We start from the raw sequence: 25,912 nt of genomic DNA, 5'->3' as shown, positions 1-25,912 counted from the left end.
GGCGAACTAATATATTTCTGTACCTTGTCTATAAGGCAGCTGCACAGCACAAGTGACGCAGGTCACAGAGGATCCCCAAGAAAAGAAATCAATGCTGCTGTTCTGCTATTGATCCCCTATATTCCAACCCCAGTACTCCTAGTTCAAATTAGCTGACACTCGTTTTCAGGGTGAACAAAGTATAAAAAGCTATAGCAGCCTTGGCATGCAAACCTTTATGAAAATTGACTTAACACCATGCCTTGGAACATTAGTGTAATGAAATTTGCAAGTTTATTCTCTGCATGTTTCAGAAAACAACGAAAATACGCATAACTATCACACGTGGGCAGTGTATCAAGGAACATGGGAGTGCCTCAGTGCAGAGATCAAAGGACACCTTAACCCCACTATCCCTCTTGCCTTGTCATGCAGAGATGTAGGGAGATGCTAGATGTGTTCTAGCACACGTTTTCAGTTCATCTGCTGCAGTGGTGAAGCTTTATGAGCTTGGGCCACACAGACTGTGCGTCCAAACTAGAACATGCCCGGAAAACCTCTGCAACACAGTGCAGCTGCATGGGGATTGCCTATTTGAGAACAACATAAATATTAGATATATACCTTTGGCCATTATCTGGCTGACCTCCCTGATTTGCACCAATGGGAACACAGGGAGGTGTTTCATTCCAAGTCAGAACATTGACCCATCTAGCTCAGTATTATGCACACTGACTGGAAATAGCTCTCCTGCACTGTAGACAGGAATCTTTGCCAGCCCTCAGCTTGGGACCTCCTGCATGCAAATGTGCTTTACCACTAAGCTACTTCAACTCAATTCAGTGCAGCCTCCAACGAAAGCTGTATAGTACAATGATTGAAAGGTTGATTGTCAGAAAGGCACACCTTGTTGGGAAAGAGTGCTTATTTTTGGACCTTAACATGCTTTTCCTGCCATAACCTCCCCCCGCCCTCTCTCAGACACACACACTCCTTTTCACAAAACCTCACCCACAACAGAAAATCCCCCACTGGGGGGAAAGATCAGACCTAGAAATCAACTAATATTTTATTTCGGGGGGGGGGGGGAGACTCCTTATATTTATATGTAAAGATTAAATAAATCATGATTACGACAGTAAACATGTAAATTCCCCATCCGTAAGCACTTGCTTCCCCCCCTCCCCTCCACACTAACAGCCGCAATAAAGCTTTAAATGTAAAGCTGAGCACAACCAGCCATAAAAGTATGTAAAATAAATGAGGATAACATAATGAGGGAATCCAACATTCATCTCATAAATATAACATAACGACCACAACTAAAATGTCAGAGAATCTAATAAATCAATATGGTAGGACAGAGCTATCTTTATACTCAGCATACATAATATATATATTTACATGCAAGGGCTTTAAAAAAAAGAAAGATGAGAACAAAAATGTATTAAAAATTTAACCCCTTGTTTTCTTTATCAGCTTCTGCAACTCCCTTGATCTTCCATTTTATTTTGCTGAAGATCATTTGGTGCCTGTGTGCTTGCATGTGCACACACAAACATATATATATGAAGGGGGGAGGAGCGGGGGAATACCTGTTAATTTCTTCTCCTATAGAAATAAATTTGGTTGGGGATAAAATATACAAATCACCCTCCAGATCCAAAAACCCTTTGCTCCTGTTCTGATCATTCATGCTGTTATGTTTCTTAACACACATACTGTAATAAATCTGTTTTATCTTCTATCAAGTTTCCCCCACCCCACCCCAGTCACTGATTGTGTAGCATGTACTGTCCCCTTAAGTACACTCTAGCCTGCAGAATACTTCTTTCCTCTCATCTCTTATACTAGGAGAAATTCTGTGTGGGCCAGTGTTAGTAACCCTATGATGTAGCTGTATAAAGGTAAAGGTAAAGGGACCCCTGATCATTAGGTCCAGTCATGACCGACTCTGGGGTTGCGGTGCTCATCTCGTTTTATTGGCCGAGGGAGCTGGCGTACAGCTTCCGGGTCATGTGGCCAGCATGACTAAGCCGCTTCTGGTGAACCAGAGCAGTGCAGGGAAACGCCGTTTACCTTCCCACTGGAGCGGTACCTATTTATCTACTTGCACTTTGACGTGCTTTCGAACTGCTAGGTTGGCAGGAGCAGGGACCGAGCAACAGGAGCTCACTCTTTTGTGGGGATTTGAACCGCCGACCTTCTGATTGGCAAGTCCTAGGCTCTGTGGTTTAACCCACAGCGCCACCCACCTCCCACAGCTGTATATAACCTTGTAAATAAATCAGTTAAGCTACCAACACACGTGTGAAGGTGAATTCAACAGTCAGGGTTCAACAGAAAACTGACGTAGAACAATAACAAACTTTGACCACAGCTCATGGTTAGTGAGGAAAGAACTGAATCATGAGCATGGGTTTGGATGACACACTAAGCCAAATGTTGGCTTGGCTCTGTGTGGCATAGGCATAAAAAGTTGCAGGGAGAAGCAAAGCAACTGTGAGCTCCTTTTTGGGAAGTCGTATGTCCACATGGTCCTAGGAAAACCATAGGTTGCCTTACCATGTGTGCGAACCCAGCCATGTTGTGTTGTATTGATTTCAACTTTTGCTTGTTTACTACTCAACCACATGTTCTTTCTGTTACAGCTAATGTCTGACACCCCACCCCACTGAAATAAATCCAAAAAACCCCAAACACATAACTTTAGCATGTCTTCCATTTCTAGAGTTCAACCCAAATCTTTCTGTTTTCTCCTCTCCCCCTCCCCTGCTCAAGTTGGCAGGACGCCATCTTTTAAAAACCCTTTCCTCTCATTTATTACACAATCAATACTACAGTGAACACATACTGTGCTGTGAGAAGTGGGCTTTGGAAACACTAAAATCAATCACTCCTTTTGCTAAGTACCAAATTGCATGGATAACCATAAACCCACAAAGAATAAACCAAGCATTAGATGGGGTTTGTTTGTTTGTTTTTACTGTACCTGCTGCAATTTGGAACCCTCTCTGCTTCACCCGTTTGGATTTTTTCTTTGTCTGAATGTTTTTACAAAACTCTGTTTCAAATTGGCCTGACAGGAAACAGAAGCTGATTATTTGCTGCCGCCTTTTCAATTAGTGCAAGAAGAAGAGGATTTAGACTTTGAAGGGCTCAAGAGTCCAGCTGGCTCAAAACCCTTTTATTTAGATATTGATATACATAAAACAATGCAACTTTGCAAGAGTGATTACCTTCAACTACCAATAGCTGAGGCTATATTTATAAATCTGTAACAGTCTTGGGCTTGGGTACAGCTGCAGAGATTGTCTAGCTTTCTTTACCCAAAATGGCTCTGACCTCTTTATCCATTAAATGGGGAGGCATATAAGACAAAATGACTCATCTGATGAGTGGCCATTGTTATTTGGAATTCATGATATGCCAGCTGTGAACTAGTATGAAAAGATACCTTCCCATCAAAACAGACTCATTCCAGTAAGTTTAGTAAAACACCCAAAAAAATGGGTTACAGAGTTTATGCACACAGACGTTCTGTGCACTACAAAGTAACAAAAGAACCTTTCCACTCAGTCTTCGTTTCCTTTGGTAAGAAATACTCATGAGAGAAACAAACAAAAAAGTTGGAAGTTCTTTTTATACATCTCCCACTTTCAGACTTTTATAAACTTTTCTCCCTTAATGTGTCCAAGCATACCTGTGCAGCCTGGGGGAATAGAAACTTTGAAACAAGTAAGCTAACATTGTTGGGATTCTAATGTCTGTGGGGCTGAATAAAAAGAGGAAGGAAACAAAAAATGCCTTGTGGGTTGTATGAAGCACAGAAGCACTACAGAAAATGTATATAAACTTAATAGCTTTCTCAGATTTTTATGTCATCAATACAAACTGAACGTCCCCCCATCCCTCCATCTCCCTTTCCCCAACCCAAACAGTAACAGTGATGTAACATTCATACAAACATTGAAGAGAGACTGAAAGTTGCTAATATCAATAAGAAGGAAAACATTACGACAACCATATATTACGGAATGCAGCAGGTACAGTTTGTCCTGTAGAATCTTTGTTTGGGCTCTGGCTAAATGGCCGCCAGCCTGCCATGGAAGCCTCTAGTTGTTACTGTTTTTCCACTCTAGCCACACAAAGTTATTCCATCAATTTTTCAGAAACACTTTGATCCAAACTTCACCCAGAAGTGATATGAGATGCTTGAAAGTGTTGTTTGGATAAATACTAATTGGATTTTGAAATGAGTTAAATTAAAATTCTCAATTTGTAATCCCTTTTTCTGTTGTTTCTTTAAACACTCATATATATTTAAAAGCATTTAATAACTAAACCAAAGGAGAAATTGATAGTTATTTGGACAGCTGCAAATAGTTAAATTTATAAGTGTCAAAAAAGGTAGAGGGACTAGCAACGCACCCTTTCTCTCTCCCTGTCTCTTGAATATATCCTCTTCTTTGAGGAGCCCCAAAGGCTACTGTGATGTTCAATCAAAGATGGAAACATTCAGAAGTATAAATTGAACACCAGCTACCAGTACCTCAATCTAACAAAGCTATAGGAAATAGTTGCAGTGCACCTATTGGAAGAGATGGGGTATCCCGTTATCCTAAAAGCACATAGAAATGTAGGTCATGCACTGCTTTTGTTAATCTGCCCAATTTGGTACTTTTAGCTGTTCAGCAGCCATGTTATAAAAAGGTGGATTACTTAAGAAACAATTAGGTGAGTATACAAAACAATTTGCAGGCAAGCTTACTCCTTCAGTTTCGCAAGTGAAGTGCCTTTCAAGGCTGATTTATAACACTGTCGTCTTCAGAAGGCAAAATAATTAATAGGAGCATGGACTTCTAATTTCAGTGACTTCCAGAGAAAGTGGATTTCATTTGATTTATGATGGCTGGCGACTTTGCATTTTATCAGTTCATTCACTCATTATTTATGCTGATGACCAATTTCAATGGGTCGCTATCATCTAACTCGATACTAATCAAAGAGAATTAGGGTTCACTGCATTATTTAGAAGACACTAATTTATCTTCAGAACAAGTAGTAAGAACAGTTTGGGGCCTCCAACACTTTAAGGAAAAAGAAAAAGAAGCAAAGCTTGCTAATTCACAGCATTTTCATGGCATTACAAATGAATGCTGCATTTGTTAATTATTCTATAACAAAGCAAGTACAGGAAGAATATAAACACAATACATAAGGCATATAACAATGAAAAGAAGACCTCTCACCTGACATTTGGCTAGACAGTGATCATGCAAGGTTTCCATTTTCAATATGGATAGTCTAAAAATATATTAAGGGTGCTTTCAGGGCAGAGAGCTTGGCAAGCGGCTAGATCAGAACATCTGATTAGACACTTATAAGGAGACTGTGCTGATCCCCATGTATGTAACTATATTGTTACAGGCCACCCCAATCTCTGCCAAGCGGTAGCAAGGAAATCCATGGGTCTTGGCACATAACCAGGGGTTGTGTTTCCTTGGGGAAAATGAGGCACAATGGAGCCTAGTGTCTTTATGAACTATGGTTTATTTACACATATTTAGAATCTAAAGCCTTCATCATGGAGGGTGCAGAATGTTACACCCAAAGAGTGTCTCTTGTTGCTCCCCTCACAGCTCCAGCAAGCTTGGGTCCAGAGCAGCCATGCTCCCTGGTCTCTTGGTGCAACCTCTCCCAGCAATTGTGCATGCAGTCCTGCCCCTTTCCCTGCTCCTTCTTCCCAGCAGTACTTGCAAAAAAACAACCCCCAACTCTTCCCTTTCCACTTCCAGCGATATAACTCCCAGAATTCCCCATGCAGAGGGACTTACTGTTAAACCACTCTGTGAAAGAGCCTATGGGAAAGAAGGTAAATGATGTGGAAAGCAGAAACATTTCAGGGATCAGTGTTACAGTCACCCAGCTAAAAGGGGTGGGGAACCCAGTCGATGAAGTGACGATGTAGTGATGAGCCTACAGATGAATCTTATGTGTAAATTTGGCTAATTTGCAGACTCACAGGAAAGGAAAAAACTGGGGAACAAGTGAGCCATGTTTGCAGCAATGATGCTAGAACAAGGACCTATAAAATCCCAAATAGATTGTGGAGCTACTTGTAACATCCTTCCTTTTAATCTACTGAGCAGAAATATCAGAATGGCAAAATCGCACTGGTCTCATTATTTCTAAAGGTGCAACCAGAATGACTTCCAAAATGAAGAAGGTAGCCCTTCTGGAGCCAAGAATCAACAAAACTGCAGACGAAAGACATCATTGAAAGAAGCACTGACTGGATCAGCAGCCTAGTAGTGATACCAAAGCCATAATGAAAACTGAGAATTTGCACTGATTCAAAACTGCTCAATAGGTGACTAAAAACAAAGTCGCTACCCACTGCCAACAAGTGAGGATGTACTACTACTACCTGACCAGTCTAGAGCAAAAGTGTTTACTGTCTGCAATGTCAAGAACAGATTTTGGCACTGATAACCACATCCTTTAGCAGGAACCACTGGCTATGAATGCCCATGGGAATCAGCCTAGCTGATTTTCAGTTTTCCCATAGAAGCTGAACCAGGTACTGGAAGGGCTCTGGGGCATCAAGATTGTGGTTGAGCATATTCTTGTCATAAGAAAAAGGGATGATAAGGAAGAGATAATACGGGCTCATGATAGCTAACTGCAACAACTGTCCACAGATGTTGGGAGAAGAACATTAAACTCAATGCTGACAAAAGTACCCTATATTGGACATCTATTGTCTATTGATCTCACTAGGACTATGGCCAGAACTGGAGAAGGTGAGAGCCATTAAGGAGATGACTGGGCTAGTTAACTATCTGTTCAAATTTTGTGCACACTTTTCTGATGCTTGTTAGCCACTCAGGTTACCAACACACACTGACACAACTAGGGAATGGGCACCAGCTTGGAAAATACATTCAAAAGAATTTTAAAAACTCAGTAATGGAACTCCAACACTGATTATAGCCTAACTGAACAACTGGTAGTACACTATGATACTGCATAGTTGAAAACACAACTAAGCAAAAGATTCCGAGTTCAGGACCAAGACAAGTTGGACAAACAGTCCATCATTAGTAGGTCCCAAATAGGAGAAACAGATGCCATGGATTCCACAAAGAAAGAGGCACAAAAGTGGAGTACAGCACACAAAACAATGAAATAGACCTAACAGAAGAAAGCATGGCATCCAGAACAATTACACAAATGAGAAGTGGGAAGGTGGTGGTGTTTTCCAAACAGGAAATGGAAATGCTGCTGGGGGGGGCATATTTAAATCTAGCAATGCTATATTATATAATAGATATGTATTCCCATTTTCTAAAAAGTTTCCCAGGCACCTCTTGGAAATTATCATAAGCAATTCAACCCTTTCGAAAACCAATGCAAATCACAAGAATTTGATATTTTGTTGTACAACCTAGGAGAGAAGTGGCTCCAAACCAAACCATATTATCTTCACATAAAAGTAGTTAGCCAACAAGACAGCTGACTGAGATTTTATTATCCATGCAATAATTTTTACAGTGAACTCAAAATACCAATATAAGAAATTATCTGATGAGTTTAAAACATTAATATCTAAACAAAAGGACATGTTTTATAGGGTAAAAGTAGCGTTTTTCTTGCCAAAGAATAATTATGGACATATTAAACTGATTAAGTACCCATTTGGATTAACATCCACAAGAGTTTTATTCATGTAAACAAAACATGCTCATCATACTAATGAGCTGAAATAAAACCCACTACTTGGCATACTTTTCTGCACCATATCCCAATTTACATTTCATTACTAGTAAAAACAAAGCATGAACACATTCTGAAAACCTGTTTACCTTCAAGCTGCTATCAATTTATTGCTATTAATGCACATTTTAAAGTACTTTCCCTCCTACCTCATGTCTGTGTTGACACTCAAGCCTAAAATAAATTTCACTTACACTTTACCTTTGTACTCTACTAATAGCAACAGTCGTGGTCAGCAAATCCATTCCACTACACTTAGTGCTTCTTGCATTAGAGCTCAGGTAATGAAAATAGAGTCGAGGTCTTTTTCTGGGACTTCGTGTTTTGTCAAATATAGAATTCTCCCATCACTGATATTTACAGTTTTATCTGAAAGTACTAAGCATCAAGAGTTTCCCTTGTGGCACCTAGACTCATCGCCATATATTTTCTTCATTTCTCCTACAGCAGTCAGAACTCTGCTGTGACTCATCGCTAATACCAAAGACCAAAATTAAAAATAATAACAATATACATTGGTAACAGGTGTTTGTGGTTCGAGGACCCGACCCCCGTGTGGTGAAATAAAGACACAAGGACACGTGATATATGGTTAATGGGCAAGAAAAGGCCACAACTTTATTGGTTACAGCAATGGAAAAGGTATTGGCTTAGGCATTGGACGATGGGTTATTCACCAGTAGGTGGAGCCTGTCGAAGCTAATCCAACTCTAGGCTCACCCCTGTTGTCACCGAGGGTCGTGCCAAGGCCTCCCGCCAAGCAGGCATCGGACGGATACACGACCCCCAGATTCCTTTAACGGAATACCCCTAAAAAATTGAAGGCATAGGCGATGGCCACACCTAGCACTTCGACACACCACAACACATTATTCCAATGCCTAACCTACCCACCAATACCGCAAAAGTTGTGACGATTGCTACGAGGTAGGCGAAAAAACCAAATAGCCTAGTGCCAAGTGGAAAAACTCCTACCAGGCCCCCCAGGCAACCGGGGCGACCAACCTAAGGTCCATAGCAAGGCCAATGACCTAGGCCCTAACTAAAGGGAGTGGAGGGTGGGTGACTTCGCGAGGAGGCGACGACGAAGAATGAGGCCGGGGAAAGGCTGTCGCTGCAGCAAAAGGCTGCTGCACACGCCCCCTCAACGGCACCTGGTTGGGTGGCCACTGAGGGGGCGTGAGCGCCAGCCAGGTAAGCTGGAGGCAGGGGGCCACGCCCCCTGCTAGGCGGAGCTCGGGCTCCCGACCACAACCCCTCCCCTCTCTTTCAGGGAGGAGAGTCTATATGGGAACAGGTAACCCCTACCTTTGCAGAAGGAGGGTATTTAGAAAAAGAAAGAGCTGTGCACATAGATTTCTTTGCTAAACTCTGGACTGGGGCCTTTGTGAATTCAGATACATGCTACTGAGTAATATAAGTGTATTAAAAAAATTCCACTGATTATTGCTGTGGTTGTGAGCCCAACCCATGCCTCCTATGTCTTGCAGTTTTCCTTTGGACATGGAGTCCCTTGACAGTGGTGTAAAAAAAAATGTACCTCAATGCCAGCAAGTACTGGTACCTTGCTCAAATTTACAGAGGTAAGCAATATTGTTGTTCTTTGGAACACACAAGTCAGTGTAGACAGGGAAGGGAATAATATACGTCTGTAAGTGATTCCCTTCACGACAACAGCCAGAGCAGCCACTAATGACTGGGGAACCAGAGAGAAAGAGAGAGAGAGAGAGAGAGAGAGAGAGACTCTTCACATGTGTTACATTGCAATTGTTGTGCTTCCACCAATTGTTGTGCTTCCACCAATTGCTAGACATTATTCAACACAGTAAAACATTACAGGTTGTAAGGTGAGACCTTGAAATTAATCTGAACAAATCTCATTTATCCACAACTTGTTTGTTAGGAAGGCAAGCTTACCAAGTTGTCATCTGTCCCCCACTGCCCTCCACCCACCCCCAGGAGTTAAGTGCAAAACAGCTTGTTTCAATTTGTAGTAAATACTGTTGGGTTAATGTGTTGGGAGTGTTTTGCAAAACAAAACATACTGCAGCTGTTCTTATAGAAAGGGCCATAAACAGATGACCTCTAAAACACACTCCCTGAACTTACCTTTTGTGTCCAACAAATGCACAGAGAAATATATTTCGTTTTAATTCCAGTACTTAAAAAGGGGTAGTGCTATATAACTTCTATTCTTCATAATGTCCATAAATGCCTGCATGTGTACATCCCCAGGTCCCACTTCCATTCCATATATATGAAAATGCAATTTACTGTACGTCAAATAAAAAATGCAGTTTTCAAATGCATGACAACAGGTGCTAGTTAAACGATCAGACACTATTTGTTACCTAGTCTCTTGCTCTCATTTGCAGCATGATAAATTGCATTTTAGGAGAGTACTGCGATCTAAGGGGTCTTGACATGTTTTTATTGATTTGCATAGGTTATATGCATGTATTCCTGTTTGTAGGCAAATAGCGCCAGGAGTAAATTCAAGTCACTGTGCTTCTTGTTTCAAGAAAATTGTAGTCATCACAGGGGAGCCAAGATGGAGTGAGGCTGGGTAAAAGAGACATATGCAGCCCACTGGAATCTTAGAACCTCTATTAAGATTTATAGGCTGTAGGATTCTTTTGGGCTTCAACATTATTCTTAGTAAACCCTTTCTGTCTTCAGTTGTTTATAAAAACTGGCAGCTTTAGCAAAGACAAAAGCTGATGGTATAGGTAGCACAATTTAACATAATAGTTTTTGCCTGTCCTCCAAGTACCCTGAGCGGATGCTGAAGAAGAAGAAAATCCCTGCAACATATGTATAGAGTCTGTCCCGATCTTTGCCAGGTACATATAATTTCTAAGGTGTTTAATATGTGGGACATTTGTGACTTTGAATGGTGTTCCACAGCTGGTGGTATTTCATAGTATGACACCTGGTTGAAAACATGTGATTCAGAGGATAGTATATGATTGCAAGAGTGTGCATTCAAGGTTTCTGGATCTCTCTATATTACTGTGTGCAGTTCAAGTTGCCTGACGTGACCTTTAAAGCACCCAGAGGACTGGGGCTGACCCCTTAGAATGCCATTCAGTTCCCACCGGTTAAAAAGGGACAAATAATGTATCTCAACAGAAGCAAATTAAGAATGTAAGAGCAGCCCTGCTGGATCAGATCAAGGATCCATCTAGTCAGCACCCTATTTCTAAAAGGAGCAAGCCGGCAGTATGCCAGGCTACGTATGAGGTGGGAGACAAGCCACTCAGAACGCTGTCAGTGGGTGGGGGCTGCCTGAAGAAGGCTCAGAAATCACCAAGAAGTAAAGGGACGTGGGTGGTGCTGTGCTGTAAACCACTGAGCCTAGGGCTTGCCGATCAGAAGGTCTGAATCCCCGCAATGGGGTGAGCTCCTGTTGCTCGGTCCCAGCTCTTGCCAACCTAGCAGTTCGAAAGCACATCAAAGTGCAAGTAGATAAATAGGTAGTGCTACAGTGGGAAGGTAAACGGCATTTCTGTGCGCTGCTCTGGTTTCGCCGGAAGCTGCTTAGTCATGCTGGCCACATGACTTGAAAAAAACTGTCTGCTCCCTTGGCCAATAAAGCAAGATGAGTGCTGCAACCCCAGAGTTGTTCGCACCTGGACTCAACTGTCAGGGGTCCTTTACCTTTACCTTTTTAAGAAGTAAGCAGAGTTTCTGTTCCCCACTCCCTCTCGGATACAGCTCCAGGGAGGTGCTCAGAACCATTCACTTCCATTTTTACATTGTCACAACTTGCTGGGACATCCAGTGGTGGTTAATGTTAACTATGGTTTTCTGAGCCACCTTACCTTCATGAAAGGGACATGCTGGGGCAAAGATGCTTTACCCCACCACATCCCTGGTTGAGATCGCCAGAGCACATTCCTGGAAGGTGCCCTGGCGATCGTCAAAGGGACACACCAGGACGAAGACACTTAGTCAATAAAAGCCCAGCTTATCCAGAAAATAACGTATGCTAGGCATACCTTAAATTGCTGAGTGCCAACAACTCAAAAAAATAGAAAAGTTTGAAAAGAGTACAAACTGGTTAGAAAATCAATGCCAACATATATTGTGGCAGGGGTCAAGGAAAAGACTGCTGATTGGGAATCATAAAGTTGGAAGGCACCCTAAGAATCATCTAGTCCAATTCCCTGCAATGCAGCTGTTCCTTATGGGGATCGAACCTGCAGTCTTGGTAATTTCAGCACCATGCTCTAGCCAACTGAGTTATCCAGCTTTAGGACTGTGGCATCTTTCCTAAATACACATCCCACCTAAAGAGAAACCAATGCTTTCAGAGGTTGCTTTTCTAAATGTCCAGCTATGTTTTCAGGCTTAAAATTCTAAAGGGATAAATGAGCTTTGCGAAATGGAAATGCCAAACACACATTGCTGCTCGAGTAACAAACCCATAGACGGAACTAACTCTCTTGGGATTCTGTACTGAAGTTCCTCCCCTACTTGTATCATCTCAGAATATGATACTGAAAAAGATCACTTAGTTTATTTTCAGTATGAAAAATTAAATATGGCTGGCATATTTCCTAACAACACACCACTCTTCAGTAAGAGTTCAAAGCCGCTGGGAATTTAACAAATGAAGTTCTAATTTATATTACAAAATAGGAAGATGAGCAAGTAAGAGTAAGTGGCAGTAGCACGTTATTGTTTTTCCCTTCCACATCTGCCTCTCCTTATTCTGTGGAGATACAATTATCATTCTTAAAACTATTGATTTGTTTCCCCATGCAAAATACATTGTTCAGGAAAGATTTTACTTCAGGGCTCAAGAAAAGCGAAGTAAGGCAAATGATTTACTCAAAGGAGCCTTTCCTCTAACAGTAATGAGATTGGTAGAAATGGACATAGGACTTAACTCTATTTTTTTAATTTAATCTTTAGGTTTATTTCAACACAAGGTGTTTGGAGTTCATGGAGCGATGTTTTGAATTGGTCTTATGAGCACAAACCTGAAGACTGCTTGCATCTGATTCCAGTATGTATGTGTCCTTTTTTGCAGATTCTCTACAAAAGCTTGTGACAAGAATCAGCTCACACATCTTTGTTTCTCCCAGTATACCCAGTTACCTCATTGTGTACATTTCTTTATATCCCTACATCAGAAGTCATTATATCTGAGTTGCTATAGCTACTCCATTATTTATATATTCTGATGTACTAGCAGGATGACTAAAAACTTTGATTAAATGCTTCAAAACTGGGGAATTCAAAGTCAGTGAGCGGCTACTTTATCTCTATTTTGTTCCACCACATAATGTATGCACAAAAGTGGCAAAGGTACTGGCTATATTTATTATACTTCATCATTTTATTACTTTTATCATCTCACACTGATGTTATGAATCCAAGGCTGTAATGGCAAGTGTAAACTACAATTTGATTTAGTAAAATACTACATGAAGCATGAGGGTTCTGTGCTAGATCATAGTAAATATTAGAGCCCTATAACAAAACCTCTAGAACAATTCAATTTAATACCATTTTAGAATTCAGTGTCAATGTAGAACCCGACATCAGTTCTGAGAATAGATAATGCATCGTAATTATTTAAGTTGTCTGTTGTTGCTTCTTTTTTGTACACCACTTAACATTATTTTTAATATATTAAGCGGTAGAGAAATTAATTAATAGTCAATAATCCATAGTTCCCCATATAGATTCCCCATTTATTCAACATACCAAGTAGATCCGGTGCACATTCAATGGTAACCAGATCTGAGACTTCTGCTGTAACGAAAGGCTTTCAAACTGCTATTCAACTAGGAGCAGGGCTTTTTCTATGGTGGCCTAAGAATTACGGAACTTTTCCCTTTATGAGGTCAGAATGGTAGCTTCTGTTTCCTCTTTATGGAGATGGTTGAAAACCATGGCATTCCACTGAGGTTTAGGAGGCTGAGACTTGGTTTTTCAACTACTCAAGTCATGACTTTTGTTGTCAGCTTTTATACGTTCATAGTTTTGATTCTACTTTTTAAATAATGTATTTTACTTTTAAGACTCTTTACGTGAATTGCTTAAAGAGTATTGCTGCTGGAAGGCAAGCTGTAAAGACAAGAAGGGGGTGGGGATGTGAGCCACCAAAGTATCTGATGGGATTCTGATGATCCACTACTACCACCACCCTGAGTAAAGTAGCCCATCTATCTGCATTTTGTGCCTTCCTCCCCCTTAGAAAACCGTATATTCAGCAGTCCTAGCACAGCGCATGCTCTTTGTTTGTGCTTATTAAATAAAAGAAAGGATCACCTTCAACTATATTAATGATGGACTGGTGGATGAAGGATGCCTGCGAAAATTCACAACATCTGTTTGCTCCACTCTCTCCCCAGCATGCTGCACCTATTTCTCATGCTTAATGATGCTCATCCACTCTGCAAGTTTTACGAACAAATGTGTGTTTAGCCACATTCATCATTCTGAATGAGTGTTCTTGATGAAGCATCCACTGGCCTGTTTCGCTCTTTCTGCTACACTTTAACAAATGACAACTGCTCTACGTATTTTTCATTTTGTTAAAAAATAAAAAAAGGAAAGGCTAAGTGAAGGATAGGCCTAGCATTTTTTTTTAACTTCTGTGGTAACTTTAGTGGGGGAAACGGGGGGGGGGGGGAATCTACTACCCAGCACTTAACACTGCACACATTCAAAACCATGAATCTTCACACAGAAACATTAAACACTCCCTGATCTGGCAGTCACTGGGTGTTTGGGGCCTCTCTTCCCAAGGGGCATGCCACATCATCACCGACATACTGAGAACAACAGACCTCCCACACATACTCCTGGTATACTCTGCCACATATTTTGCTATGATCACAGGGTTAACACAAGAAAGCAAACCAAACTAAAATACCATATAATCTCCTTTGCCTTAGACACTCTTTATTACAAAACCTTCATGGAAATCTGACCTGTGCCTTTTAGCCAAAACAGATGCAACAGGGAAAGCAATTTTTATTTATTGACATCTACTCCATTCACAAACAAAAGAGTTTGGGCTGAATTTTTACATCAAAAGTAGCACCGTGCTTATTTTTGGTTTTGACCACTGCCCAGTAATTTATGAGAAAATAAGTTGTATTCAAAAATTATCAAAGAGGAGGGAAAATTTTGGTAAAATCTCATGTTGCAGTGCAGGTTTTTGTGTGTACAGTGGTACCTCGGGTTACATACGCTTCAGGTTACAGACTCCGCTAACTCAGAAATAGTGTTTCAGGTTAAGAACTTTGCTTCAGGATGAGAACAGAAATCGTGCTCCGGCGGTGCGGCGACAGCAGGAGGCCCCATTAGCTAAAGTGGTGCTTCAGGTTAAGAACAGTTTCAGGTTAAGTACGGACCTCCAAAGCGAATTAAGTACTTAACCTGAGGTACCACTGTACTTTCCTTACTTTTAGAGAGGTCGGGGTGTGTGTGTGAGCATCCTTCATTTCATTTTTTAAATCATTATCTCTGGTAGCCTGCACTTTGCAGCCTTCCCGGGTTCCTACACTTTCTGAAAACCCCATGATGTCCTCAGCTAGGTTTTCCTGGAAGAGCGGGAAGTGAGGAAGGTATCTACTGCTGTGCCTGGCAGAAGTTCAGTGGAATTTTTAAAACTGAAGTCTTTTTATTTTTAAAGAAATCAGTGTATTTCATTTAAAAAATTAAAAGGAAGGACTTTGCTTAAAAACAAATTTGGCAACTATGTTGATCTCAGCCTCAGGCACTCAGTAGCCAATTTCCCCTGCTTCAATTGAAGCTTGGGGAAAGATACGTGAGGTAACTTCTCCTATGGGATTTTTTTCCAGAAAGCTGGGGAGGCTGCACAGTGCTGGAGAAATAACTAATGGAAAGAGAAAAACAAGCCCACCCACGGCCATCTTGCAGTGATAAGATAAATTCAACCCCACTTCTACCAAAATTCTAAAGAAACCCTGAAATGTCCTGAGAAAATGGCAGAAAAATCAAACTCTCTCACAGGGGAAGAAAACTTTCAAGAAATAGCAGGAGGGGTTTTGGGCAGAGCACTAAAGGTCATATAGGTGAGGGAATTGTGACTCCTTCCCACTTCCCTCTATCAATCACTGCAGGCATATCTCCCAGCCCAGCTCCAAAACTGAGAGTGAGATTTGCTAGTTTTAGCAAAGAGCCAGAAGCAACTTGGACATATACCCTTAAATGTAAACATGAGTCACCACCATCCCATGTGTTACACAGGAGTGAGACATAACAACAGCCCTCCTAGACCAGAACAAACGTCCATTTAAGTCCAGCAGCCTGGTCTCACAGTATCTAACCACATGTCTATGGGAAGCCAACAAGCAGCACATGAGCACAATAGCAACCTCCCCCATTGTGATTCCCGGCAAATGGTGATCAGAGGCCTACTGCAGTATTGGAGGCAGTACACAGCCAGTGTGGCTAATAGCCACTAATAATCTCATTGTCCATTAATGTATCCAATTCCCTTAAGAGTTAGTCTTAAGATGAAATGTGAGCAGAAGTAGCAGACATTTGGAGGAGTCTGTAGTAATGTGGAGACTTCAGAACACCTGGCTATTATGTAAAATAACTAAGCAAGTATTAGAAATCACCCCAGAATTGGCCATACTAAACATCTTCCAAGACAATAATGCCCATTTACACCACAAAGAACTCACAACCCGCCTACTTTCAGCAGCCAGAAACATCATAACCAGACACTGGAAAGACCTGTCAGGAGTAAGCATGGACCAATGGTACAAACAGTATGGGAAACAGCCTTACTAGAAAAATTAACCAATAAACTGAAACTGACACGGGGACAAACAGAAGAAGATGCCATCAGTATGGCTCCCCTGATCCAAAACACCCACCCACCCCACTCACACACGAAAACAAAGACCACCACAGCCAATCACAAACAAACAACCACACCCTAGGGCAACCCCAACCTCTCTCACCACCAAAGGAACACAAGTGAACAGCAGAGAACCTGCACAAGCAACACTGACGCCAAGCCCTACATATATTAAGTAAAATAGAAACATCGCCACCCAACCCCCCCATCTCCCCCCCACCTCTTTCCCCATTTTCTTGCTAATGTCTCAACAAATGAAACTGATTTGTAAAAATGTTACATGGTAAAAATACGAGAGAGAGACATTACACATACTTTTGTAAATCAAGAAAGTCTTTAATAAAAATACATTTTTTAAAAAGAACACCTGGCTATTATTTGTTTTCATTTGACATAATGAAGAATTGACTCTGTTGTGGAGGGTTTCATGGATAAGCTCTCGTGGGACAAAAACTGAAAGGCACAAGAGCAAATGCCTCTTTACAGCTTAGGAGCCAAAGGATCGTATCATAAAGAACACCTAAATCCCCATTTCAGCAAGAAGCTGCCCAAAGACAAAGGAACATGTCCATAAAGGTCCTTCCAGGCAGCAATGAGCACTTTAAAAAAAAAAAAAAAGAGCATGCCTACATGAATGAACTAATAGCAGTGTATCCACTGAGGTCAGTTTGAGGATTGTGCAACAACCATTTTAGACAAAAGGCATAAGCTTCTGTACCTTGGTTGCCCCCTTTTCTGTGACAAAGCCATTTAAGCTAACCAGGCAACTCCAAAACTTCCCCTGGTCTTAAAGATAGCATATAGTATATCTTTTAGCATCTTTCTAATGGGTCTCCATAAGACTGAGTAAAATCTAAACTGAAAGGTGAGGTTCAAGTAGGCTGGCTTTCTTTGGCTTGCCTTGATAACATTTGCTATTTTGCTACACAGGCACCCTGTTGCCTATCAGGCATTGTCCAGTTTTTCTTCTTGACTAGCTCAGTAGCCTCCACAGGTATCCCTGGGTTACATAACCTACCCTGTCATAATGCACCTCAGGGTGAGGAACCTGTGGCCTTCCAGCTGTTGCTGAACTACCACTGCCATCAACCCCAGCCAGCATGGTCAGCCAATGGTCAGAAGTGATGGGAGCTACACTCCAGCAGCACTGAAAGAGACACAGATTCTTCAGCCCTCATCTACTCTCCCACACTCCATTCCTTTGCGTCTCAGCAGACTCAGCAACTGCAAACTCAGGCCAAACGTCTACCTTCTGGAGCCTACCAGGTGCTTAACAAGCCCAACGCCACTTTTTCAATCCTAGGCAGGCAGATAAACACAAGAGGTCAATTGAGTCCCTGCTGAGCCAAGTTTTCCTTAGCATAAAGTAACATCTAATGTGAGCATAATTTGATGTCTTATGACAACTTATTGGCATAGCAAGTTTGAGGACTTAGGCTGTAGGAAAAGCTTTTGGTTCAGAATGGTAAAACAGCTGGAGGAACAAAGATGAACATATTTCAGACCTCAAATGAAGCCTCAGCATGATAGAACAAATTCAATCGAGTTTCCAATTGGCAAACTGTTTCCAACAAATGCTGTTTCTTGGGTAAGATGGATAACTTACATTTTGGAACATATGCAGAGAATTACCCAAAACAGATGTAAATGTGCTCGAACTCAAGGCTTCTTTGGCACAAACAATACATAGAAAAGTGGAGCGTTTCATTCCACTTAAAGCGCTGTGCACTGAGGAGGGCTCAGATTTGGGATGGAACTTCTGCCAGCTGAAATGATTTTATCAGTGCAGAACAGCAAGGAACTTCTCTGAAAGAACTAGGTTTTCTTTTAAAAGGTACAATGAAATCCATAAGAAATGGAGACATGACATTTTACTATAAATTCAGGCTTCTCAGATGCATAAGTAGTTATGGAATTGATTCTTATACTTAACAGAAAATTGTCCATGACAAATTTGTAAGCCACATACAAATTGCTACTTTTTCCAAACGTCAGCAATGAACAATGCAACAGGGCTGATAAACACAGCCTATATCCTTGATAAAAAGGGAATTTGTAATTATAGCAAAATATTCAAATTACCAATAAAAAGTTAATAGTAGTAAAAATTCAAATTACCACTTTCTTAAAGAACACCAGTGATCCTCATATTTCAGAACTTAGGGCCCACAGAGGAATTTTCTAAGAAAATTAATTTACATTTTTTCAGCTGAAAATGCATTTTGTCTTCAGTAAAACAGATTTGTATCTCAAAGTGGAAGAAAGGATTTATGCAAAAAAGAACTCATGGGATCATTACAGAAACACAAAATGTAATTTTCTGCTAGAATTGTGAATTGCATTTACAAGAATTGTTTTTCAAATATGGCCCCAAATCACATAAAACACATATTGGAAGGGGGATTAGTATGTTTCAAGAGCAGCCTTCTTATAAAGTATTAGGTGTTTTTATGCAACGTAAGTATCTTGTTTAAATACTTTTTTGTTGTTAATTTTTAAATCACACTAATACACAAATATCAAAACTTACTTATTGTTAAGAAAGTATGTTGTGCTGAATATCTATTCTGGTTATGTTTCTCCTGGGATATCTACACATTTACATTTATGCTCCAGCTCACTTTTAGTTTCCACTTTTGCCATATGTTTCGTCCTACTTATGGCATACACAGGAGCAGCCCAATACATTTTGGTTTCTGAGGTAGCAGCCCCCTCTCAACTGATTAACATGGGACACAGTCACCCAGGAGGTTCTCTTCTGCAAGCTTCAGAGAAATAAATGGAAGTTGGAAAGACTACCATACTGAATCTGTGTGGCTCCTAGTAATTCCATCAGGACTTGTTTAGGGGAAGATGATCAGTATTCTCTTTTGTATCATGACATCAAGGGTATGTAGTACTTTACAAAGAAGCATAAGCAAATAAGACAGGTCCCTGACCCAAACGAGTACCAGAAGAGGAAAGGGGTAATGGGATTAATGTGAGCAAATTGGGGAGCAATCTCTATATAATCATGCTGGCTATGTACAAATTACCAGCTTAAAGCAGAAAATACAATGTGTAAAATACAGGTTGTGATCTAAAGAATTACTTTAGGCTTGCCCAAAGGTTTCAGCACACAAGTGGGATTTTTGAATGTTTAAATTTGAATCATGCCAGAATACAAACTGCTTTTGAAAGTCCCAGCAGCTTCAACACCTTGCCATGTGGTATTGGAAGGGAGGCACATGGAGAGGTAAGGAGCTGCTGTCTGAGGAATGTTGGCCCAAATCCCATTTATGGAAGAGGACTGATTAGGATCCAAACAACTGCACAACCACTGTCCTGAATTCTCCTTCCTGTTCACAACAGACTTCAGATAAAATTTTATATTCCGCACCCTTCCACCCAATGTAAGAAGCCTTCAAAGCAACTTCCAACTCAAAATAAAAACAGTTAAAAATAATCTAGCAAGATGCCAAAAAAGTTGAAAAACATCTTCATGTATGCGACAACGGCCGTGAGAGTTCTGGTAGCACAAGGATGGAAGACTGAAGAAACCCCAACTAAAGAATCATGGCAAGAAAAATTGATGGACTATGCAGAACTGGCAAAACTGACATATAAGCTGTGGGGCAAGGATAACTGTGACTTTAAGGATGAATGGGAACCCTTTACAAAGTATCAGAAGACACAACAAAGCGAACTGGACTCCTTGGCTGGCTTTGAATAAACATTCACAAACTTTTTATTGATAATAATCAGCTAAATAATTTGAGGATCTATACAACTGTGTAACATGCAGAAAACAGCATTCTTAGAGAAACCAAAGACTGGAACTGAGGGAAGTCAGTGGGGTGGGGTGGGAGGAAAAATGGGGGGGGGACAAGGATAATACGTTTTTGGAGAATATGTCTTGTTATAATTTTGAATAATAATAATAAAAAATCTAGCAATAAAGCAAAATTACTCAGCTGCTACCAGCAAAACACACACCAGCTAATTTAAAAACATTGTTTTTACCTGATGCTGGAAAAACAGGCAGAGGGGAGTTCTAGCGGAGTTTCTCAAGTCCACAATCTGGGTTGGCACTTCCACCAAGAAGGTCCACCCCATGTTTTCACCTGCTGCTGATGTTGTTGCTGTTGTAAAAAAGGGGTGCAGGCTGATAGTGCACAACCTGAAGTAATATAAATGCGTCCCCAGTCATCTGAAATGCCAGGTGAATGAGTTCCTCAAGGTGGGTGGAACCCCAATTAGAGGAGGCTGAGCCAACAGGATTTCTCTTTAGTTTAGATTAAACTTCAGATTCTATATTTTCTTAATATTAGACACTGACTCAGGTCCTCAACAGCATCTCACAGAATTAGATCAAGAGAAGAGATAATGGTGGACATCATTCTGCACACTTGATGACACTGCATTCCCAGTCTCCCAGCGGGTTTGTGTAGTTGTTGAACTGCATAATTTTTCTTCCCTTGTTTCCTGCTTCCTCCCTCTCTCCATCCTATGGAGCCCTTGTGCCCACAATCAAGAGCCCCTTTAGTCTACTCCTGTTTCCTTCCCCTCTTCCTCTTATCTGTTTCTGTGTTATAAGGGGATGGCATCAGTACCTTTGTGACACCAGCAGTCTTGGCAACAATCCCCATTGTTAGCTCAGGCTTCTGTTTCTTTCCTTAGGTGTACTGGTTGCTACCCACATTCAGGTCTGGGCTGAAGGCTGGGGGTGGGTACTGTGAAAGATGGCCCTATGTGACTTTCATAAGTGGAGCAGGTAGGCATGGTTTGAACATGTCTCAGAATGCAGTGGAGGCATTTGTTCTTAGGGCAGAAAATGCATATTCAAGCCACTTCTACAATACTTAGAATGTCTAGCTTCCCTTCAAGGATTACCCACATGAACAAAGTCCATGCATAGAAAAGATCAGTGGGACACATTGCTGCCCTTGCCCTTAAGGTTGCACTGCTTCATTTGACTAACACGAGTATTAGGCATGGGATGTCTGAGCTGGGGAAACCTGCAAAGCTGGCTCCCTCAGCTTAGACATTCTTGCCAAACTCATAAACATCTGTGAAGGAAACTGTGTCATCTTAGAAACAAGGCCAGCCCCATTGTCCCAGGGCTCCCTTCCCATGCATGGGACTCCCTTCATCCATGAAGGGGGCTTTTGTCTTCAGCCTAAATGTGGAGGAAATTATTTCAACACTCATTCTCTGGCTAAAAAAGAAATGAGTGCAGTGAGTGTATGCTTAAACCTCTTCCACCACACTTGGAAATGCCTGTCTTCAAGCAAAAGCTAGTGCTTTTCCTGAAAGCTAGGGAAACGCCTCACAGAGATTTTTTTAGGGTGAGGGGGATTTGTGGAGGCTGTCTCTCAGGTAAAATGTTGCAGGCTTCCCAAACATAGCCCAGTGCCTCTGCCTTCCTAAGTGTCCAGATGATGCCATTTGATGAAACAGTTCAACAGAATGATGCGGTAGACAAACCTTTAGGCACATCTGCAGTTAGGTAAAGGGTAAAGGGACCCCTGACCATTAGGTCCAGTCGTGACCAACTCTGGGGTTGCGGCACTCGCTTTATTGGCCGAGGGAGCCGGCATACAGTTTCCGTGTCATGTGGCCAGCATGACTAAGCCACTTCTGGCGAACCAGAGCAGCGCACGGAAACGCCGTTTACCTTCCCGCTGGAGTGGTACCTATTTATCTACTTGCACTTTGACGTGCTTTCAAACTGCTAGGTTGGCAGGAGCAGGGACCGAGCAACGGGAGCTCACCCCGTTGTGGGGATTCGAACCGCCAACCTTCTGATCGGCAAGTCCTAGGCTCTGTGGTTTAACCCACAGCGCCACCCACATCCCAAAGCAGAGGAACCTCCAAAGCAGAGATTGAAAACAACAGCGCAACCCTCTCCAATGCTGGCCCCAAGTCCCAGGCATTTAGCAGTCCACTGCCTCTGAATATAGAGATTCTTCCATGAATTTGTTTTATCCCTTTTAAAGACCATCTGGGTGAGTGGCCATCTCCACATTTTTTGGCAGCAAACTCCCTAAGTTAATCGTGCCCTGTGGGGGGAAAGTAGTTTAGTTCCCATGGAACAATGCTTTACTTTATTCTCACAACAATAAGCCTCCTAGAGCTGTCATTAGAATATCTGCTTCCTCTTCCCCTAGGAAAGCTAAAACTTGATTTTCGTTTCTAATGCTCCTGCAAAAGTTAAAGAGACTGCTAGAACACTACAGTGGGACCTTGGTTCTCCAACACCTTGGTACTCAAACGCTGAAAACCCAGAAGTAAGTGTTCCGGTTTTCAAATGTTTTTTGGAGGCCGAACGACTGATGCAGCTGTTGGCTATTGTTTCCAGGGCACCTGCACTAATCAGAAGCTGTACCTTGGTTTTTGAAAATTCCAGAAGTCAAATGGTCTTCTGGAATGGATTAATTTTGGTGTTTTTGTTTTTGCTATTTATTTTACATTTTTGTTTTTGAGGCGTTTTTGGTTAATTTGTTTTTGTGACTGTGTAGAACCCAGTTCAGCTACTGATTGATTGATTGTGCGACTGTGGAAATGGATAAAAGCCCCACCATCCAAACAATGACTATCATCAGTGCAGGTATTAAAAAAAAGAATTACTGTTAATTTTAATCATCTACAATACTGTCTTATTTATTTTATAGTACAGTAGATTGATTATTGCTTTCATTTTATGGATCAATGGTCTCGTTAGATAGTAAAATTCATGGTAAAGGTAAAGGTACCCCTGCCCGTAGGGGCCAGTCGTGTCCGACTCTAGGGTTGTGCGCCCATCTCACTTAAGAGGCCGGGGGCCAGTGCTGTCCGGAGACACTTCCGGGTCACGTGGCCAGCGTGACGAAGCTGCTCTGGCGAGCCAGCACCAGCGCAGCACACAGAAACACCGTTTACCTTCCCGCTATAAAGCAGTACCTATTTATCTACTTGCACTTAGGGGTGCTTTTGAACTGCTATGTGGGCAGGAGCTGGGACCGAAAGACGGGAGCTCACCCCGCCGCGGGGATTCGAACCGCCAACCATGCGATCGGCAAGTCCTAGGCACTGAGGTTTTACCCACAGCGCCACCCGCGTCCCATAAAAAAATTTTCATGTTAAATTGCTGTTTTAGGGGTTGTTTTTTAAAAGTCTGGAACAGATTAATCCGTTTTGCATTACTTTCTATGGGTAAGCATGCCTTGGTTTTAGAACGTTTTGGTTGTGGAATGAACTTCCAGAACGGATTAAGTTTGAGGAAAAAGGTACCACTGTACATAAATCAATTCTTTACACATAAATTCCCATGGTCTTGCCACCTGTTAACAAGAAGGACATGTAACATTTGCTGGAGTCAATGTAATCAAAACTAGAGTTGAATAAATGGCATTAGTTTTCTGTTCCCACAGATAATTGCAGATGCTACTTAATAATAGAAAGACAGTTCTACTACTATCAAGGATCCTGCAGATATTATAATAACATGTGCTCCCCAATCCCCAATCCCTAAATATAATTCTCATTTCTTACTTTAAGAACAGATTTAGACATTGCAGGATAATGACAGAAATATTTTACTGTTCATCCTAAACTATATCCCCAACGAGCAGCTTAAAATATGAGGAATATTTTATGTAACTCATAAAAATGGGGAAAATCTAAATTATACAAGTGATAGAAAGTCACTAAACTACACCATAAAGTATGCTAACTACAAGAGGTCTGCACCTATGTCCATCTGTTTTAGGATGGTTTTATTATTTCTAACAGCACAAGAAAGTGTATTTTGAGCTAAAGCAGTTGAACTTCATTGTTACCAAGGGGAAAGTACAGGAGTTCATTTCTTCAGGTAATATAAAGTATGACAAACTTAATGGAAAAGAAGGTGATTTCCTTTATCTAAAGAGTAAGAGCTGTTTCCAACTTAAGTTTTTAATTAATGGACCTAAATTAGTCATTGAAGAGTGGCGAAAGAAAGGAAAAGGAAAAGGAAATGCTCCAAAGTGCTTACAGCCTAATTTTTATAGTGGAAGAGATATACTTCAAAGGGAAGAGGCAAAGTTAACAAAGAGCCTAAGCCAACACTTCAAATACTTGTTAGTAACTAACTATGTTGAATTCGAATTATTTTGGCTCCCCACCCTGCAAAGTATGGGGCCCTTTTTCATCATTATGTTATGGTGAAGATAAATGTGAATTACAACCAACCATAGACCAATCAATGGAAGCTGATCAGGTCATTTTTTAGGTTCATTCAGCATGAGTCCCATTACCAGCGAAAGAGCTTTGAGTGCTGACAGCAAAAGAAAAAAGCAACCATTCTTGGAATGATAGTGGTCCCACTTAAGGTTCACACCCACTTCCCCCTAGTTACTCCTGTCACTTCCGCGCCTTCCAACACGATCTCTCCGCCACCAAGCCTTCTGTTCAGCCATTTTATCTAATCTCCTTGCCCTTGGACTAATAGGCTGGATACTTTCTCTTGCAGTTCTTCCTCTTCTGGCTGTCCCCCCACCCCAGTTCTTCCCAACTGTTCTCTTCCGAACTGTGTCCTCCAGCAAGCCATTGTTCCAAATCAATACTGCTCTCCTGCTCCTGTGGAGTTTCAGGATCCTGGCCAGGAGCAGGGGGAGCATAGTTGTCAACTTTTCCCTTTTCTTGCGAGGAATCCTATTTGGAATATGGGAATTTCCCTTAAAAAAAGGAAAATGTTGACAGCTATGAGGGGGAGGGGGAGGCTCCCACCATTGTTCATTAGAGCAGTACTCATCAGCCTGGTCTCCGACATCACCTCATGAAGGAAAACATGAACTTGTAAATCTGTTCTAAAGAAATAATGTAAGCTGTTTGGTCATATACTGCATAAGTCAACACAACCCACAGCACAGATGTTAGAGACACAATAATATTCTCTTCCATGAATTATTGGTTGCTAATGCCAACGAAGTGCTATTTACCTTGCTAGTTCGTCTAACTTAAGAGCTTTTTACTTGATGTACCAAAGTGTTTAAAAGTCTTTGAACATTAGAGCACTTTCAGAAATGTGAAGTTTTAACTAGTTCAACTGCAACCTGGAAATGGACAATTTGAAGAGTAAAACGTATTTTAAAATAAATGTGTTCCAACAGAACAGAAACAACTAAAAACAATAGATGGACTATCGTGGTCAGGAAGGGAATGGCAGGGGGCTGAAGTGTGCCTTCCAAGGGTGACTCCCAATTAGCCAACCATATTTGCAGGGCATCACTATTCTGTCTATATTAGGTGGTGGTCAGCCACTTCGGAAGTCTCTTCCATCCCATGCAGGGACGAAAC

General features: G+C 41.4%; 1 protein-coding gene and 2 long non-coding RNA genes across 3 annotated transcripts in view; 1 reads left to right on the top strand and 2 right to left on the bottom strand.

Moving 5' to 3' along the window:
• The window catches only part of LOC310706754, a 46,470-nt gene extending 24,946 nt beyond the window's left edge, over positions 1-21,524 (bottom strand). Inside the window, exon 1 of the long non-coding RNA XR_014526149.1 lies at positions 20,618-21,524. This is a non-coding gene — a long non-coding RNA (uncharacterized lncRNA). The remainder of the gene's footprint in view (positions 1-20,617) is intronic.
• LRMDA (leucine rich melanocyte differentiation associated) overlaps positions 1-25,912 on the bottom strand; it is a 724,603-nt gene that overhangs the window by 446,977 nt on the left and 251,714 nt on the right.
• LOC310706708 lies at positions 17,333-19,413 on the top strand. Its single transcript, XR_014526097.1, has 2 exons — positions 17,333-17,881; positions 19,288-19,413. It is a non-coding gene; the product is annotated as an uncharacterized lncRNA (long non-coding RNA).

This window comes from Podarcis liolepis (assembly GCF_965112155.1).
Source record: "Podarcis liolepis genome assembly, chromosome: 5".
Taxonomy (NCBI): domain Eukaryota; kingdom Metazoa; phylum Chordata; class Lepidosauria; order Squamata; family Lacertidae; genus Podarcis; species Podarcis liolepis.
This window is presented reverse-complemented; position numbering and strand designations above follow the sequence as displayed.